The sequence below is a fragment of the Salmo salar genome, chromosome 21 (assembly GCF_965601325.2).
Source record: "Salmo salar chromosome 21, fSalSal1, whole genome shotgun sequence".
Lineage (NCBI taxonomy): Eukaryota > Metazoa > Chordata > Actinopteri > Salmoniformes > Salmonidae > Salmo > Salmo salar.
Window position 1 is genome coordinate 26,853,552 of NC_138311.1, and position 8,031 is coordinate 26,861,582.

Here is an 8,031-nt window from a genome sequence, read left to right on the forward strand (position 1 = left end):
AAACCATCACTCCTTACATACCTACATAACTTACCAAACCATCACTCTTTACATACCTCACCAATCCATCACTCCTTACATACCTACATAACTCACCAAACCATCACTCTTTACATACCTCACCAATCCATCACTCCTTACATACCTGCATACCTCACCAATCCATCACTCCTAACATACTGACATACCTCACCTAACCATCACTCCTTACATACCTCAACAATCCATCACTCCTTACATACCTACAAACCTCACCAATCCATCACTCCTTACATACTTACATACCTCACCAATCCGTTACTCATTTTTAACCTCAATGTTAAACTAATAGAACTTCTGTCCCATTTGTGCTTTAAGTCTTCTGTCATGTTCCTAGATGTGTACTTGGGTATAGCTCAATAGTCTGATGTTGGCTTCCCCTCCTCATCTCCTCTTCTTCATTTGACTGATCTGTGGAGGAAGTTAAAAGAGGAAGCCACTTTAGATTATTGACATCCGTCTCTTGTATCACAGTATATGTTTTCCCTTTCTCTTTTCGCTCAGGTTGTCCCAAATGGGCTAAGGTCCAGACGCAGCACACAGAGAATAGTTCTGTAATTTTGTTCATTGTCTGTAACTCTACCCTCAGACTCATCAAGCTCAACAACTCACATCTCCCTCTTTTAAAGTTATTAATCTGATTTGTATTTCCTTTCATTGTGTATACTTTATGGTACTTCTCAGCTCAGTATAATGCTCCCTTGTTTTTATGTCTTCAACAGACAATTGACAACATTTGAGCAAGAGGCTAAAGTGCTGAAGCTGTTTGCAAAGCACATCAATGTAACATACTTTATTGTAGAATAGATTCCTCTGAATGTTTGTGTATACAGATGAGCTGTTCTGTGAGTGAGTAAAGCCAAGTGTGACCGTCCTCTGTATGTCTGTCTGTCTCTGTCCCCAGGTAGAGGAGCAGCTGAAGTTTGAGGTGACATACATTGGGGTGGAAACACCAGGAAGACTGAAGCCCTCCTAGGGAAAGGTAAGGGCTTGTCCTTAGTGTGGCTTAATTTACATGATACTTTGTTCTGATCTTCTACACTTCACCCTGAGGTGGGCACTAATTTACTCCCCCTCAGGGATTTAACCCCAGTTTGGCCTTGCCAGCACTGCGCTTCCTGGTTCTGGACTGGAATTGGAGGGACCAGAAGCTTTGCATGATGGTGGACATCCCTGAGGTGAGACTACAATTCCTCCTGCTGGGCAAAGAACACAGTCACACTTTACACAGCACTGAAAATATTCTCTGGTAGTACATGGGCATTCTGTCACAGACAATACGGAGTTTCTTAATAATATAGCCCTCTTTTTCACTTCCAGGTCGAAACTGACTTGCTGAAGCTGCTGGATACGGGCATCTTGAAAGACTGTAGAGAAGGAAAATTCAAAGTGGGACTCTTCTGATACACATACACACACACCGGTTGTCGTACTCTGCCCTCTGCCATAGACTGACACACAAACACACACCCAACCATTTCGAACTGGACCTCTTCTGCTCTCACACAAGCACACACACCAAAGTTGTTTTTGTAGTAAACAAAAACTGAAACAAAAATTGGAAAAACAATTGCAAAACAAACTGCAAAACGAACTAAAATAAAATAAAAAATAACAATTATTTATGTTTAGTTTAAGTTTTATTCTGAAGTTTGAGCAAAAATCGAATGTTTCTTTTGTTGTTGACGTTTAGTTTTGATTTACATTTGGTTGAGATGTCAACTAAAGTGCTTTCAACGTGAGATCAATAACAAATGTCACCATGTCATTGGGTTTCAGTAAAAGTTGGTTGAAAAAAAGATGAAATGCCCTTACGCTAATTCCTTTTTGCAAATCCAATCAGTTTTCACCTTGATTCAACGTCATCAGATAGATTTTGGGGGTTGAAATGACGTGGAAACAATGCTGATTCAACCAGTTTTTGCCTAGTGGGTAGCATGTGCATCACTATCACTAGCTACTGTATCACTAGCTAACAGGGAAGAAATCCAAGGGCAAGCGCTGAGCGTGACTGGGCCAAGCGAGAACGGGCCAAGCGAGAACGTCTTGTGAAGTTGCTGGAGCTGTTCGCAATCCCCATGACCAACTTCAATCTGTCTGATGTTGTCCTGTGTCTTCTCAACCTTGAGACGCACTTGCAGTCAACTACTGTTGCAAAACAGTTGGCACGGGTCCTCCTGAAGTCACTGTGTGAGCGCTTCGCATGCGTACGGAATCCTCTGGCAGCCAACTTCCATCCAACCCCTGCAGCAGCTTGCCTGATAGACCCATGTATATCTCTGGCACTACGCTCAACAGAGATGGAGCCACTGATGAGGGAAGCAGGGTCATTTGTACTTCAACAAATCAGAGAGTACAGCTGTGGAGCAGCAGGACCCCAGGAAAAGGGAAAGGGGGAAACCTAGTCAGTCAACTAAATGCATTCAACTGAAATGTGTCTTCTGCATTTAACCCAACCCCTCTGAATCAGAGGGATCCAGCAAACATTCCCCCTGAATCACGATGAATCCAGCAAACATCTCGACCACAGTTCTTCAGAAATATAGCCTTGCATCAAAGATTGTGTCTGAGGTCACTGTCCAGCCGGAGGGTCAACCTGGCAGGGCATTAAGTGCGAGCTGCGGAAATACCTGAAGGGGGTAAGTGGGGCATGTTTACAGAGTCACCTCTCCAGTTCTGGCAGACAAGGATGGCTCTTTATCCAAAGCTGTGCCCTGTGGAGCTGGATCTGGTTTCTGCCCTTGCGTCCCAAGTGTTCGTGGAGAGAATATTCCCTGTCTGTGGACAACTGTCCTCCGGCTTGAGAACCCCGACAACCACCTCTCTGGAACACAGAGTCTTATTGAAGAGAAACCAGAAAATCTTGTTTGGTTGAACAGGAACAATCACACACATACAAGCTGGCTGGCTGGCTGTAAACTGATAGATCTGTGAATTAGTGTTGTATTGCTTATGTTTCTTCTGTTGTTGCATCTATTTTTATTAACCTTATTTGAAGGGGTTAGTCAGTGACACTTGTTTAATATTACATAAACATAATATGTCAAATGTGCCATGACTTCATTTGTAGTTTTTCCCTCTCTCTTTCTGTCAGATAAAGGTAAAGGTACTTGATTCTTCTTACATAAAAAAAAAAAAAAGCATTGGATTGGTTTAAACATGAGTATTGCTCCCGAGTGCCGCAGCGGTCTAAATAAGAATTTGTTTGTAACTGACTTGCCTAGATAAATAAAGGTTACACATCCTTCCACCGTATTTCTTGCACCAGTCTAGGTGCATATCCTTCAAATCCAAGTCATATTAGGATTGTTATGTAATTAAACCTGTAACGACCCTCCCACTTTGTCTGCCGAATCCTTTCTCTTTGCTCTTGTTTTCCTTAATAGGATGTCGGTGAGCGGAGTCGGGAGGGTCGTCAGCGAAATGGGACACACCTGGGCTCGCGTGTGTCCCAGGATACATGCACCTCTTCCCCGTTCATTGAGGAGACTCTCTCCATGCAGACACAGATTTTGGTTGTGGCATTTTTGTGGCTGTTTTTGGTTGTTTGTGGTGGCACCTTTCAACACCCCTCACTATCACATGTATGCCGCAACCACTCACTTACACTACTGATTACACACACCATTGTTAATTATATTTTGTTTACTTTAGTTAAATAAATATATTTTGTTATTCCTTATCTCCATGTTGTCTCTTTTATATTACGCACTTTGAGCCGGTTCGTGACAAACCTAACCAAACCTACATCTTGGCTACGGAGTTGTATGGAGTCCTCTAGTGTCTATCCAGTTCTATGGTCCAGGCCCAGAACTGTATGTATTACTGCCCCCTAGTGGCAAGAAGTGACATCCCAAAAACAAAAAAAACTATAGGCCTTCAACACAATGGCTCCTAGCCTCCCATGCATTCTGTCCCCTACACTAAAACTGAAACTAAATAATATAAAAACGAAATAGAAATGTTTTTATCAAACTGAAACTAAATAAAGGTGAACAAATCAACTCTGAACTAACTGAAAATAAACTGAATTTCCAATAAAAATCTAAAAACGAATAGAAATAAAAACAAATATATCACAAACCTATAATACACACACACACACACACACACACACACACACACACACACACACACACACACACACACACACACACACACACACACACACACACACACACACACACACACACACAACAAAGTTAAGTGGGGCACCTCAATCCTGTCTCCAGAGACTGCTGGACACTTCAATCCTCTTCCCTATCCTGTTCTTACCTTCTCTGTGCGACACCGTTGATGTTATTTTTATATTTTAAGTGACCATGTAACATGTCTGTTTAAACAGTGTTGTAGTTCAACACCTCCACCCCTCCTGTGAGATGGTCTGAATAAAGACATTCTGAATGGAACCAGATTCTCTCTGTTTGGTCACCCACACCACCGGGAAGCCCATCCCACTGAGTCTGAGGTCATGAGTTGTTTCACCCAGTAGGAAGTCTGATTTATCATAACATCCTGTGTGTGAAGTTGTTCTACAACAATGAAGCAGGCACAGACACAGGCAACTGGTTCAAAGGGGAACTGATTGTAAGTTACCGTCTAAAATAAACCTGAAGTATTTTAGCTTGATGATCTGTTAGACTGTAAAACATCTGTACGTATGTAGGACTGAAGCGCTAAGGAAGAATTGAGAGAAGAACAGTAGAAAAAGAATGAGAAAGAAGAGATGGAAAGAGGAAGAAGAGCTGATGATTCTGGTTAAGGATTTTTCCCAGCAGCCTTCCCAGCAATCTCTTGGTAGGCAGGGAGCGAGAACAAGGGAGAGGAACTAAGAAATAAGCCCGTTTTAAAGAAGACCGGAAGAGAAGAGAGACAAGACTCACATTTCTTGCTTGTTCTCTGGTTGTGTGACCCTATCCGTGCTCCTCTCCCTGCCACAGCCAGAGCTCTCTGTCATGGGAAAGGCGAAGGTCAATGCTGGGCTCCTGGCCCGGAGGCCTGACAACTCGGCATTCAAACATCAGAGACTGCCTGTCTGGTCCCCAATGCTCACTGCTCACACCGTCCTGCCTTTCTTTTACTGTATGGCCACTATATGTGTGAAACTGGGAGTGTGCCTACTTGTCACCGTGCAGAATACACATGAACTGAAGGTGAGTAATCAATCCCTTCGAATGAATCAAATCTTTTTGGCTTTTTTTCTCTACTTCCACATATAATCACTTGAAATGGAGCAGGTAACACCCTCCACAATGCATATCTTATCTAACCATGAACACAGAGATAGAGAGGTAGAGAGAGACAATGAGAAGAGTTGTATATATCCTGAGAATGAGTGTACAGTATAACAGGAGTGGCGGTGGAGAACAAACATGTATCTAAAGTTCATAATGGTTTTAATGTTTGCTATCTATTTCTGTCGCTCCCTCTCTCACCAGCTCTTCTTCTTTCTCTCCACAGTTTTACTACACACACGCAGGGCCATGTGATAAGTGTTTTGAGACCACAATCTGTTGAACCAAATCCAAGTCCTTTGAGAAGCACAGTGATGATGTTTCCTATTTCCTGTCCCAGAGAGATGTGTTCTTCTACTATGGGCTGATCAACTTCCACCAGAACATACATGGACTCCAGGGATGATGGACAGATGGTCGGGAGAAAATAAAAACCTGAAGGTAGCTACTGTTTCTATCTATCTATCTATCTATCTATCTATCTATCTGTCTGTCTCTATCCAACTTTATGCTGGTTCATTCTGAGCTTTTACAACTTCTTCCAAACTCTTCCTGTCTGTCTGCTTTACATAACCCCAGCGCCTACTGTGAGCCCTTCATAAAGGAAAAGAATGGACTCCCTATCGCCCCCTGCGGGGCCATGGCCAACAGCATGTTCAACGGTATTACACCATTACCCACACTATGTTCTGAGTCTCTACTAATAATGTGACAGCATTATAGGATTTTGGGGGGAAAACACCTTTTAATATCCAGTGATATGATTAAATCAATCTGACATGAGACCTGGTTTTGATTAATTTATTGACTGACTGATTTCTTGATGAGTTTTGTTTGTTTGGGGTGTGTCCAGTGGTCCATGTTCCTCTGTTCAGGAAGGGCATCACCTGGTACACCAACAAGAACGTCAAGTTCAGCAACCAACCAGATGAGAACAAGACCCTAACGTTAGCACATGTGATTGAAGGTGTGTCTCACAATATGCTCACAGTGTGTTCATGGCTATCTATTATGAATAGATTCAAAAGGCACTCGCACATCTGAGCAATCGTGTTGCAGGTGCATGGCAACAGTTGAAACAGGATGAAGGAAAAAAAGGAAACCGCACACTGTTCTTGATAGTATCACTGATATTTAATAAGCTTACGTATCGGCCTAACGGCCTTCGTCAGAGCTTTTGTGAATTTTCTGAAAACAGCACACCTATGTAGACCTAGCCCCACCCACATCCGTTCCACGTATGGAAAGGGGTTGGAGGCAAAGGAAAATAAATAAATAAGTGCTACCAAACATAACAATATGCATTTCACAAATATTACAAAAGTGTATAGACAAGACGCACCGAACACGTCCATAAAATCACAACGAGGACATAGCAAGTTTTCATTAATCATTGGGTACATCATACGAAAAAACAAAGTAATCTTGAATAGGAACATATTTTAAATTCACAACATAACATACATAGGCATTTCATCATTAAGTCCTTTAGGAAATAATGTCTGGAGGGTGAAAATCCAAAAACATTCTCTTTTGCTCAGAGTATTATTAATATCACCTCCCCTGTCTGATATCTTGACTTTCTCTATACCACAAAATCTAAAAGGTAGAAATGTCATGCTTTTGGTCATTAAAATGTACTGCGACTGGATAATCCCTGTCGTTTCTCCCGATTGAACTTTTATGTTCACTAATTCTCTGTTTGAAATTCACAAAAGCTCTGACGAAGGCCGTTAGGCCGATACGTAAGCTTATTAAATATCAGTGATACTATCAAGAACAGTGTGTGGTTTCCTTTTTTTCCTCTATCTATTATTAATAGGCATGGTGTAATACCACATTCTTATTTAATATTAATCGACATTTGTATCGCTGCTCCCTCTTACAAATGTTGTCTCTGTGTTGTCAGGCACGGCCCGGCCTCTGTACTGGTAGAAGCCAGTGTATGACCTGGACCCCTGGGACCACAACAACGGCTTCATCAACGAGGACTTGATAGTGTGGATGAGGGAGGCTGCCTTCCCCAATTTCAAGAAGCTCTATGGGGAACCCGAGCTAGAGAACCCTTCACTGAAGGGCTGCCGACTGGGAACTACTGCATCCATATCTCCTACAGTAGTTATTATTATTCATCTGCTTATTAACGCTGTATTCTACCAGATTGATCATTTTGAGATTTGAATCAATTGAATTAAAATGGTTTTCAAATGGCAGTTCCTCTTTCCGACCCTCCCCGAGGCGAATTGGGGTTAGCTAGTTTCTCATTGGGTGGAAGTGACACGGTAGGTTGTGGCTTGAAATGTTGGATTTGTTTATTTGGTAAGTTATAAAAAACAATGTGGGTCACAGCACATGAAGCCCCCCTTAGACTTGCAGTGGATTCCTTCTGGGGCAGAAAGGAAGTGGTACTGTCCACGGTCAAAACAACTTTCTGCCCGTAGCCTACCTGATCACTGGCTGTCTCATCCTGCTCCTCGCTGTCATCCTCCCTACCATTTGGTGGCAGTTTGGTATGAACAGACGGAACATGAAGGAGTGATGTAAAGGACCAATGTGAAAAGGGGTGAGGAAGAAGAGAACTATTAAGTGAATCATGAGAAAGAGAAGTCTGATATTTCATTCTAAATACTGTGATTGTGACCGATTGATTTACTGAAATGGTCAATGATCCAAATGTACGTAGTTCACATTTGAGATGTGGTTTGTGTTATTAGCGTTTGATCATCATGAATGCTTGTGCTTGGTTTAATTTCCCTAC

At 42.2% G+C, this 8,031-nt stretch overlaps 1 non-coding gene across 1 annotated transcript; it reads left to right on the forward strand.

Annotated features, from left to right (window-relative positions):
- The first annotated feature begins 4,590 nt into the window (after positions 1-4,590).
- Positions 4,591-7,486, forward strand: LOC106582007 (uncharacterized). Its single transcript, XR_014382028.1, has 5 exons — positions 4,591-5,192; positions 5,500-5,714; positions 5,853-5,935; positions 6,127-6,240; positions 7,183-7,486. It is a non-coding gene; the product is annotated as an uncharacterized LOC106582007 (transcript).
- Positions 7,487-8,031: the final 545 nt, after the last annotated feature.